This window comes from Rana temporaria, chromosome 10, assembly GCF_905171775.1.
Source record: "Rana temporaria chromosome 10, aRanTem1.1, whole genome shotgun sequence".
Taxonomy (NCBI): Eukaryota; Metazoa; Chordata; class Amphibia; order Anura; family Ranidae; genus Rana; species Rana temporaria.
Genome location: NC_053498.1, coordinates 58,777,508 through 58,789,918, shown reverse-complemented (window position 1 = coordinate 58,789,918; position 12,411 = coordinate 58,777,508). Strand labels below are relative to the sequence as shown.

The 12,411-nt window shown below is 43.2% G+C and overlaps 1 protein-coding gene across 4 annotated transcripts in view; it reads right to left on the bottom strand.

Moving 5' to 3' along the window:
* Positions 1 to 12,411, bottom strand: part of SIK3 (SIK family kinase 3) — a 281,667-nt gene that overhangs the window by 175,212 nt on the left and 94,044 nt on the right. The gene's annotated exons all lie outside the window — the stretch shown is intronic.

The following is a 12,411-nucleotide window of genomic DNA, read 5'->3' as shown; positions in this document are numbered from 1 at the left end:
GCAAATGCTGAAAACGTGACCTGTTGGGGGTACTTGAGGACTGGAGTTGAGAAACATTGATCTAGACTACACTGTAAGAAAGACAGGATGTATTCAATGGCGTACTCGTTAAAATGGAATTTCCTGTAGGAGGCCCCACAATTTCAGCAGCTGAAACATATTGGTCGAAATTGTGTTTCTGGCATTTTGCTGATAATGGCACTGAAACCGCATGCAATTTTGCCACGATTTTACTGTGCTTATGGTGCGTTTTTCATAGGTCATGTGACTCAAAAACCGCATCTAAAACTTAAAATGGGTGCGCTATTGATGCATTCATGCTGTATTTTTAATGGGGAGGTGGGTGTTTTTACCTGGCCAAAAATGCAGCAAGCAGGATTCTTAACGCCACAACAAAAGTACAACGGACCAGTGTGAAGACATACGCAGAATTTAAAAGGATACATTTTTCGAGATTTTCTCACGCCAAAAAGGTGCCAATAATGGCCGACAAATTCATATTTATTTAAATCCATGATATTAATTAAAAAGTCAAAATATAACACATGTATTTATTTTTTTACTGACATTACTGAATCCTGTATTTTCGGTACAAACATTTTCATTGGGTGCACCTCTAATTTCCTGGACCCACAGCATAAACTATGACGGTGAAACAGATCCCACAGAGACTCCAGAGAGTCCACTGTGAAGGACTGAGGATTCCTGGATCTGGCAACAAGCCTGTCCAGTTTGGAGTTTAATATGGATGCCAAAAGATCACATCCAGCATGCCCAACCTGCAGAACTGGTGGAGAGCTCATTCCCCAAAAAATAGACAGCAAAGGCTGAGAAAGTTCACCTGCCAGTCTTTCATATCCAACATTAATCCTCCAAACAGGGTGGGACATTTAAAAAAATACCAATGCCCTGTGAGGAGAGAGACGATGCAGCTGCAGAAGGGCAAAGCACTGGATCTAGGAAGAACACAGGTAAGTATAAGGGGGGGGGGGTGAGGGGACGATACAAATCCTGTTTGTAAAGGCTAAATGTTTTTGCTTTAATGCATTCTCAGCATTAAGGTTAAAAAAATAAAAAATAAAACTTTCATGGTCAGTAAGTATGCCAAGTTTGTCATTTTAAAGCGGAGCAACACACAAAAGGGGAAGCTCAGCTTAAATGCCCCCCCTTCTTTGCTGCCACATTTGGCACGCTTTGGAAAAGAGGGGAGAGCAGGTACCTGGTTTTTGACTGTGCTGGAGGTTCGGCCACCCTCCTCCTTCCCCCGCAGCCAGACCATTTACCGAACGCAGCGTGCTTCACGCATGCACAGTAGGGAACCGGCTGTGGAGCTGCAAGGCTTCACTGCCAGTTCCCTTTAGTGGAGATAGCGGCGACAACACCTGACAGCCGAATGAAAAAATAGGCTCGGGGGGGATCGATATCACTGGATCCCTGGAGAGGCAAGTGCCATAATATTGTTTCTAGCTGCTGACTTAACTTTTTCTGAAGCTCCTCTTCAATTACAAAATCATAAGCATTTGCAATCACTTTAAGGTAAAAAATATCTTACCTTTACAACCACTTAGTGGAATCCTATTCACCCTAGAGGAGAAGTATGGCCAAACCTTTTTTTGCCCATACCTCTTTGTGTCACAGTAGAGCAGCTAGTTCTGGACTTCTGTGACCTGTTTTTAGCCATCAGTGGACTTTATCACATGGCCAGACCAGGCTCTGAAAAGATCGACTCTATGGATGTGATCCGCCCAGAAGCTGGGACTGACAGCTGGTTCACTCTCTCAGTGATCCGCCGAGAGCCTGTGCCAGCCACTCCCATCTCCTCCACAGCCCAGTGCGCTCCAGTGATTGCCAGGGAGGCAGAGCAGAGAGCCAGTGACCGATAGTCACCAGTTCTCTGCAGGCTAAGGACAGAGCTAAGCGATCAGTGGTGTTTGATTGCCAAGTTCTCAGTCTTAGAGATGAACAGCTGCAGCTGGGATCGGTCCTGCAGCCATCTAGTCAGGTAGGGGTGCAACGAATCAAAAAACTCACGGTTCGGAATATTCCTTGGATCAGAGTCACAGATTGGATCATTTTTCGGTTTCACCACCATATATAGTCCCCACTGTAATGTCCACGTCATCACCCCCACTGTAATGTCCACGTCATCACCCCCACTGTAATGTCCACGTCATCACCCCCACTGTAATGTCCACGTCATCACCCCCACTGTAACGTCCACGTCATCACCCCCACTGTAATGTCCACGTCATCACCCCCACTGTAATGTCCACTTCATCACCCCCACTGCAATGTCCACGTCATCACCCCCACTGCGATGTCCACGTCATCACCCCCACTGTAACGTCCACGTCATCACCCCCACTGTAATGTCCACGTCATCACCCCCACTGTAATGTCCACGTCATCACCCCCACTGAGGCGATTAAGTTCGCATGTGCTGCGCTATATAAGTTTTCATTCATTCACTGTAATGTCCACGTCATAACCCCCACTGTAATATCTAGGGAGCTCACCTAGGCCACCGCCGCCGGGTGTACCAAGATGGCTGCCACTCCAGAGCTAGGCCGAAGCCGCTGCCTTTCCTATGGCCGCAATCAGCGGATCACGTGGTGTGCCGATCCGAACGCGGCAACCCATTCGGATCACGGATCAATAATGATCCGCTGCACCCCTATAGTCAGGGAGAATTTGTTTTTTTATATTCCCAAACTTCTCCTTTAACATCAGTGTCAAATAACTAGCAAACAATACACAATCTATGGTCTGTAGTTAGCCTCTTGTCAAATTGCTACTTGCCTGGCTGTGATATTTTTGACTATATACTTTTTGTATCCCTGACCCAGAGGTAGGAGCTAAAGAATTTATGCTAATAAAACTGTTGGTGAGCAATAGTATGAATGAGCAATAGATTACTAAAGAGATAGAACAAATGGCTTCCTATGAAGCAAGTTTCACATGTAGCAAACTGTAGCCTCTTGTAGAGATGTACTGCATATAATCGGAGCATTGTACAATCATGCAAGATTGATTGCTGCTGCTTGTGTAAATTACTCCATAGAGAGCCATGCGTTCCATTCATTTAGCAATCAATACTACTTCTAATGCCAATGTTTTCAGCTGCAGGCTTGAGCTACTAAACATTTCTTGTGCGGCAACAGTCTAATAAGTGGTTAGATCTCTCAGTAGAAAGAACTTAGAATCACCTATGTAGCCTTACCCTAAGGCTGCTTCGGATTTAATTAGCTCAAAATCAACTAACCTGTGGTGCTAAAACAGAAAATAGCAATTTTATACCAAATAGCTCCACCCAGAGCCGATTGTTCATGTATCACCAACAGGCTGAACTGCTTGTGATTGTCACAATCTTGTTTACCAGATATTTAAAAGATAAGTTTACCTTTTTGGGCAGAATTTAACTTTTTATAATAAATTAGAAGCATTTTCCAATGCCATTACTGGCCTAGCTATCCAAGCGTGCTTCCTCTCACCTGCCTTATCCACGGGTGGTTTAAAATCTTGTCAATTTGAATTTTTTTAAATGATTTTCATATTTCATCACTTCCTGTAGATTGCCTCTCAGCATTTACTTCCTGTAGGTCATCTCGCAAAAGCCGTCACTTCCTTGTTGCGTCACAGAAGAGGGCGTGATACGGTGTGTTCTTTACTCAGGACCACACCTCCCTCATTACAATACCGCTTCCATCCACTTCCTACACAATCCGATTGTACAATCTCCTTTAGATCTCCCATCAGCTATGTAGTACAAGGGCATGTCTGATTTGATACAAATTGAATGAATTCCATAGTTCTGGTAACGGACACTCAGGCCCAGATTCACATACATCGGCGCATATTTATGCCACCGTAGCGTATCTCCTTTACGCTATGCCGACGCAGCGCAGAGAGGCAAGCACTGGATTCACAAAGCCAGTGCTGCCAAATCTGCGCTGGGTTTCTTAGGCGCAAGTCGTCGTACGTGGAAGTGGGCGTGAGCCATGCTAATGAGGCGTGACCCCATGCAAATGATGGGCTGAGTCTCAGACAGATACGTATAATGAACGGCGCATGCGCCATCCTGTGGACGCAACCCAGTGCGCATGCTCAGAATCACGTCGGAACTACTCCCCAAGATACGCCGGATCACAGCCCATTTGCTTGGCTGGGCTGCCCTGGATGCAACTAACCCCCCATAAAAGCTTCAGAACTTTTTTTTGGAGCGGAGCATGGCGAGTTACCACAGTATTTGGTGTGTTTTCTGCACTTACATAGTAGGTAAAGTCGAATAAAAACAATAGTCCATCCAGTTCAACCTGTGTAGGTGTATGCGTCAGTGTCGATAATTATTTCCTGTGTCCCTGTATATTGTGTTCTTTAACAATTTAAGGACCGGAAGGTTTTGCACCCCCTAATGACCAGGGCATTTTTGTCATCATTTGATCACCTCTGTGGTTTGAATTTTTTCGCTATAAAACAAAAAAAGAGCGACAATTAAAAAAATAAAATGGTTTACTTGTTATAACAACTATCCACCCCTTCCAAAAAAAAGTCTTGATCAGTAGTATAGGCCAATGTATATTTTTCTACATGTTTTATGTAAAAAAAAAAATATATATATATACGATTGGTTTGCGCAAACAAAACAGGGGAGTTATTTATGGCATTTTTATAATTAATTTTTTACTATTAAATGACAAATCTGTGATTAGTGCAGCCGTGCCAACCTGATGCAATATATACATGGTTGAACTGATTGAACTGGTTGAACTGATCCCACTCAATGTTGCATAGTAGGTGAGGTTGAAAAAAAAAAAAGACACAAGTCCAACCTGTGTGTGTGATACGTCAGTATTACCTTGTATATCCCTGTATGTTGTGGTTGTTCAGGTGCTTATTTAATAGTTTCTTGAACCGCTGAGACCACATCCTTGCCGCTCCTACAGTAAAGAACCCTCTACGTAGTTTAAGGGTAAACCTCTTTTCTTCTAATTTTAATGAGTGGCCACTTGTCTTGTTAAAATCCCTTCCGCAAAAAAGTTTTATCCCTTGTCATGTCCAGTCTGAGTATAACGAGGCAAGGAACGCAAGCGATAAAGTAAGGCATCACACGTGCGGACCAGGACATACTCGTACATTTGCATACTCCTATTTATGGCTGGATTAGCTCAGTGCCAGCTCCCAGGCACTTTTACATGTCTGGATTCCTGTTCATTGGACCGTTAATATCACCAATCACACGTGGAGAAATCTATTTTAGCTGTCTCTGTGGAGTCTTAAGAAACCCTCCAAAAGGAGGATGTCTATGAGGAATTGATCGATTTTACTATCTGCTTGTTTTGACTTCCTGGTAGTACAGGGGTCTATATTTGGAGGTGTGAGGACCTAGTGAGACTTGCGGTGGAGGGATTGTCACGTTTTTTTGTGGATCTTACACTGGTGGATCATCTCCTATGGACTTTTTCACTTGCTACATTCTCAACATTTAAATTCATTTTGCACTTATTCGGATTCATGGATTGCACTCATTGTTATATGTTTAGTCACGTCTATATTTACTAGTTCTGCATTTTGCGCTGCACTTTTTCTCTTTATATATTTTTTCACTGGAATTTTGTGTTATTCTGTAGTGTTCAGCTTGCATATATATATTAAGGGTAATTTTTTGGGGTATTTTTGCGCTGATTGCACCTTCTGTTTTCTACATTGGCTTTTCTCCAATCAGCTGGTACCATTTCCAGTCAGTAGACTGTCAGTAAAAATTAGGAACAATGGTCTGGCAATTACTTGACTGAGTTCCCCAAGTATCCTTGGGTGCAAGCCATCTGGTCCCGGTGATTTATTAATGTTAAGTTTCCAAAGTCTAATTTTAATTCTGTCCTCTATTAACCATGGAGGTGCTTCCTGTTGTGTGTCATGAGGATAGGCAGTGCAGTTTTGGTTACTAAAGCCCCCCGATTCCCTCGTGAAGACTAAGAAGAATAAATTCAATACCTTCGCCATCTCCCCGTCCTTTGGAACCAGATGTCCTTCCTCATTCTTTATGGGGCCAATATGGTCTGTTCTTTTTTACTGTTTACATACTTAAAGAATTTCTTGGGATATATTTTGCTCTCCTCTGCTATGTGTCTTTCATGTTCTATCTTAGCCGCCCTAATTGCACCCTTATATATCTTGTTGCATTCTTTATAAAGTCTGAATGCAGATGATGATCCCTCAACCTTGTATTTTTTTTTTTTTTTTAAGGCTCTCTCTTTTGCCTTTACAGCATTTTTACATTGGAGTTAAAGGGGTTGTAAAGGTAAAAAATGTTTTCCACCAAAAAGTGCAGTCCTCTTTCACTTACCTCACCCTTCGATTTTGCTTTTAAATGTCCTTATTTCTTCTGAGAAATCCTCAATTCCTGTTCTTCTGTCTGTAACTCCACACAGTAATGCGAGGCTCTCCCTGGTGTGGAGAAAGCCTCTTGAGGGGGCGAGCAGGAGTGTCAGGACGCCCACTAACACACAGCTCCTCTCTCTATCTGCAAAGTAGAGTGTACTGACACATGTGCTTTGGTTACCCTACCACTAATGCCCCCAATACTACCCTCTGAAATATGTTCTGCGCCGACTATCTCTACTACCTCTGACCCCTCCCGCCATCACCTATTTTAAATGTCTTAATGTTGTTGAACTTGGAAGCAATGAGGTCCACACCCAGGATCTCTCACATGCGACAGGGGTCTTAGACAATTCTCCCGGGTCCAGCCTGCCAATTAGCCTGGCATGTGCACAGTGGATAGGGCTGGAACCTAAAGTTCAGCCCAAGCAAGAATCTGATCAGCTTCTATTGTAGCTGCAACTCTTCTGCTTCCGCCATGATGGTTTACGTAAGCCACTACAGGGCAATTGTTCCACTGACTCTTGGTCAGATGATCTTCTAGTCAAAAGGTACGGTGATGAAGCTATAACCAAGTAGATCAAGTTTCAACATATTGATTGGGAGATGACCAGGGCGACTCCTTCCATGGTTTTGGGGGTCAGGCGCATTCAATGTCAAGTAACGGACCATTCTTGTCCCATGCCACCAAATTGTTGCGCAGCAACAGTCTGAAGTCAAACTGGAAGTATGTGATGGCTTTAACAAAAGGCCACTAATAAACCCAGGACCTGCATGCAAAAGCAGAAGGTTGGGTTGGGTTGGATTCTGGACTGTAGCACCTGAACACGGGACTTTGGAGCTTTTCTTGCAGAAGGAAGCCCCTAAATAATTATCTGGAAGAAATTTGATGTACTCCAATCGATGAGCCTGTTCCAGCACCAACTTCTTCAGGTTCAGAATCCAGCCCAACCTTTGATGAAGAATGTGCGACAGAATATGTTGCTGAATGTTCCCTCAGAGGGAGGTTGTCCAGGTGTCTTACTATTGGAATGCCTCAAGAATGAAGCAAAGCAGGTACAGATGTTAAGACCTTGGTGAAAAACCATGGTACAATGGCTAGATCAAAGCAAGAGACAAAATGACAATGTTGCATGCCAAAAGCAAAACACAGAAAGCGTTGATGCGTCAGAAAGATGGGCACATGCTAGTAGGCAAGAAAGGGTTTTCCTGCCCCTGAGGAGAGAGAGGATGTCCATTCTCCTATGACACCAACAATAAATGAAGCACGATAGAAGTGTGTGGGGTTATACCAAGCTGTCCCTACAACTTTGTTTGCCAGTTTCCCATCCCTTCTAACCAGCAAACCTCGAGAACGGAGACTTTGTGAGGTTTGCCGAGGTGTCCTCCGGCCTTGCTGCCCGATTCCGAGGCTCTCCGGTGGTATTGCATGCCATTGAAGTCAATGCGGAACTAATTATTTTGGTTTCTATTGATTTCATCTGGGAAACTGTCTTTGATATGCAAGTACTTTGGATTACGAGCATTCTCCTGGAACGGATTATGCTCGTAATCCGAGGTTCCACTCTATTTGATCCCCTGCAGATTTTGAACATTTGCCCACTTACAAAGAAATTAAGGGTCACATTAAGGGTCTATAATTCTGATCATAGGTGTATTTTAAATGATAGACACAGAATATCAATCAAAAATACAAAACCAACACAATAAAAATGTTATAAATTGAGTTGCATTTCAGGAAGTAAAATAAGTATTTGATCCCCAATCAGAACATGACTTTGTGCTTGGTGTTAATAAACCCTTGTTGGCAAGCACAGAGGTAAGACATTTCTTGTAGTTGGCGACCAGGTTTGCACACATTTCAGGAGAGATTTGGTCCACTCTTCTTTAAAGATCCCTAAATCATTAAGGTTTCTTGGCTGTCATTTGGCATCTTCAAGTTTCAGCTTCCTCCATAAATGTTCTATACTATTAAGGTGTGGAGACTGGCAAGGCCACTCCATGACCTTAAGGTGCTTCTTCTTGAGCCACTCCTTTGTTGGCTTGGCGGTATGATTTGGATCATTGTCATGATGGAAGATCCATCCACGACCCCCCCCCCCCCCCCCCCCCCCCCCAAGGTTCTCATCCGAGATTTTACAATACATGGCCCCCGTCTATTGGCCCCTCAATGCGTCAAAGTCAGTCTGTACCTTTAGCAGAAACAGTTCTCAAAGCAGAATGGTGATTTTAGGGTGAAAGTTAGCATTTTTTCTTCCACCAAACATGGCTAGTCGAGCTCAATTTTGGTCTCATCTGACCACAGCACTTCCTCCCAATCCTGCTCTGAATCAAAATTGAGCTCTTTGGGATTAACTCGCTCACCATGTTTGGAGGAAGAAAAATGTAGACTATTAACCGAACACCACCATCCTTACAGTCAAGCACGGAGGTGGAAAAATTATGTTTTAGGGCTGTTTCTTTGCCGCTCTGAGTGGCCAATGAACCGGGGGCCATGAATTGTAAAATCTTGGATGAGAACCTTCTTCCCTCAGCCAGGAGGCTCAAAATAGGTTGTGGATGGGTCTTTCAGCATGACAATAACCCAAAACATACCGCCAAGGCAACAAAGGAGTGTCTCAAGAAGCACATTTAGGTCATGGAGTGGCCTAGCCAGTCTCCAGACCTTAATCCTATAGAAAATGTATGGAGTGAGCTGAAACTTCAAGTTGCCAAGCAACAGCCAAGAAACCTTAAGGATTTAGAGAAGATATGTAAAGAAAAGTGGACCAAAATCTCTCCTGAGATGTGTGCAAACCAACTACAAGAAATGCCTCACCCCTCTGCTTACCAACAAGGGTTTCTCCAACAAGTACCAAGTCATGTTTTGCTTGGGAATTGGATACTTATTTTACTCACTGAACTGCAACTCAATTTATAATATTTGTATCATTTGCTTTTTTTCTGCAATTTTGGTTGATATTCTGTCTCCATCATTTAAAATACACCTATGATAAAAATTAGACCTTTAAATTTCTTTGTAAGTGGGCAAACTTACAAAATCTGCAGGGAATCAAATAGTTATTTTCCCCACTGTATACCTGAATTAACCATCCTGTGTCCCCAATATAAGACAAAAATATATATTTCAGACGAACCTGTGGCAGTTGAGTCTAGTAGCATTTTTTGAAAACGCCAAATGCATGCAACAGCTTGTAAACGTAGTAACTCGCTTTTAGCCGCGTTTTCATTTACAGACGTTTTAAAAAAAAAAAAAAAAGGCAAAAATTTAAAACGCTTCTAAACGCTAATGTGCCAAAACAGTTACCATCTGTCAAGTTAAATCATTTAGGAGAGGTTGTATAGGTTGTTTCTTATTTTACTCACCTGGATATGCCTGTTGCAATGCGGTCCCACGAAATCTGCTTTCGGAATCACCTAGGATTCTGACGTCATCTCCCTCGGCTCCTCAGCACGCTAATGCTCCTAGGAAATGTGCGTCATCATTTCTTAGAATGCCGTGCACTATCACTAGGGCTAGAATTGCGGAACTTCGAGACCGGAAGTGACACGATTATTTGAAAGTTTCGGCGCCATTTTTATTATTGGAAGAGCCCTGTGTATTATTTCCCCCTGTATTATTCTGTAGACATCATCCGGCTTCTTATAAGCTTCTTCGTTGCCATCACAACGGTGTGCACTTCCGCGCGTTGTGATGGCAACACGAGTCCTTCACGGCGTTGCCATTATAATGCACATGCGCGAGAATGGGGCGTGACGGCGGTCCATGATGTCTAGACGTCATCGACTTCCAGGAAGTAACTGCTTGTGGGCTTCACAAAGCTTAAAGGGGGCTCCCAAATTCCGATAAGCACCCCGCCCGCAGACCCCGACAACCAACGGCCAGGGTTGTCGCGAAGGGGCCCTTGTCCTCAACATGGGGCAAGGTGCATTGGGGTGAGGGGGCGCAGGCCCCCCCCCCCGCCACAAAGAACCCACCCCCCCCCCATGTTGGGGGCATGCGGCCTGGTACGGCTCAGAAGCCTCGCTCGTCCTCACCCCCTTTCCTGACCGGCCGAGCTGGTGCTCGGATAAGGCTCTGGTATGGATTTTGGGGGGACCCCACGCCGTTTTTTCGGCAGGGGGTTCCCCTTAAAACCCTTACCAGACCGATAGGCCCAGAATGCCAATGATGGAGGGAAACCATGCCTTTTTTTTTTTTAAATTGGCGTGAGTTCCCCTTAATTATTGGGGGATCAAAGTGGCGTCCCTGCTCATTGAAGTCGTACTTCATGTCGTGGGGCAAAGTCGGATCCACAGTCGTATGACTGTCTTGTTAAAATCGCGATGAAGCCGCATAGGTGTGAAAGGGGCCCAAGACTTGTCTCACACTTGTGCGATCACAGACATTGCATTGCTGTGCAGATCACATGCGATGTCTCTGCAATGTAAATTCAGCCATCTAGTTTGTGTGGCTGAAATCGCATTCACACCAAATTGGTACAGGACCTTTTTTTGGTCTGCACTGGAATGTGAACACCCATGTGATCCGATTCCAATTCACAGTGCGATCTGATCTGGGGGTGTCATGTAGTTTACCAATGACACTCGCAGCAATTCACATATGTCAGTGTGAACCGCTGGCGATTCAGGTGCGATGCAGGAACCCGCACAGGAACCTCACACAAGTGTGAACCGAGCTTGATGGTCCTAAGGCCCCTTTCACAACGATAAGTTTTTCCTGTGTTTTTTCCTTGCAAGAAGATAAAAAAACGCAACAAAAAAAATGCTGTTTAAATCATAATCTTATGGGACTTTTCACACCACTGTGCTGTGGGTACAGTGCATTTTAAAAAGTCCTGCGTTTTAAAAACCACACCCAAAATGCAGCCTCCCATTGAATTGAATAGAAATTGCTGCAAAACTGTGGTAAAAATCACTGTAAAAATGCAGCACGTTTTGCATTTTTAGTGCATTTTTAGTGCATTTGAGTCACAATTTTGCTACAGAGCAGTGTTAAAGGGCCCTTAAAAACACGCTGGCAGAGGACAGGATCTTCTATGAAAAACTGTAACTTTCTCAAGACAATTAAGACTTTGAATGCTTTTGGTTTTGATGCACCTGGATGATTCAAATTTTGTGTCAATGCAGTATACACAAGCCCGTACAAAAGTAGATTAAAACATTAACTGCTCAAAGAGGATAAAGTAGAACTCGGCCCTTATATGTGTACTCACATTAATGCACTTGTATGTGACCATACACAAAGGTCTTTACAGCACATTTTTTTCATGCTGGTTCTTTCCGCCAGCCTATCCTGTGCATAAACATCAATCGTTTATTATGTCTGTTTGCAAGAGCCATTAAAGATTAGTATGACAAGATGTCATAGGTAATAGAAACAGTATAGTTACATGATGCCTGGGGAGACTTATGGGTTTGCAAGTGATCAAAAGGTGTCTGAATATTTGGGCTTTGTACCTTAAATGGCTTCTTAAGCACTTCAGCTTTACCCCGTTCCTGACCAGAGCACTTTTTACAATTTGGCACTGCGTCACTTTAACCGACAATTGCGCAGTAATGCGACGCTGTACCCCCAAACTAATTTTGCATCCTTTTTCCCCACAAATAGAGCTTCCTTTTGATGGTATTTGATCACCTCTGCGTTTTTTTGTTTTTTTTCCCCCCTTGCGCTACAAAAATAAAAAAAAGACTGATAATTTAAACTTTATACTTTCTGCTATAATAAATATCCCCCAAAAATATATATATATATATATATATATAAAAAAAAAAAAAAAAATCTTCCTCAGTTTAGACCGATATGTATTCTTGGTATAATAACATTCATTGGTTTGCGCAAAAGTTATAGTGTCTACAAAATAGGGGATAGATGTATGCCATTTTTATTAAAAAATATATATTTTTTTTTATTTGTAATGACGTAGATCTGCGATTTTTATATCGGGACTGTGCGACATTGCGGTGGACAGATCGGACACCTTTGACACTTATACAGCGAGCTAAAAATAGCCACTGATTACTGTATAAATG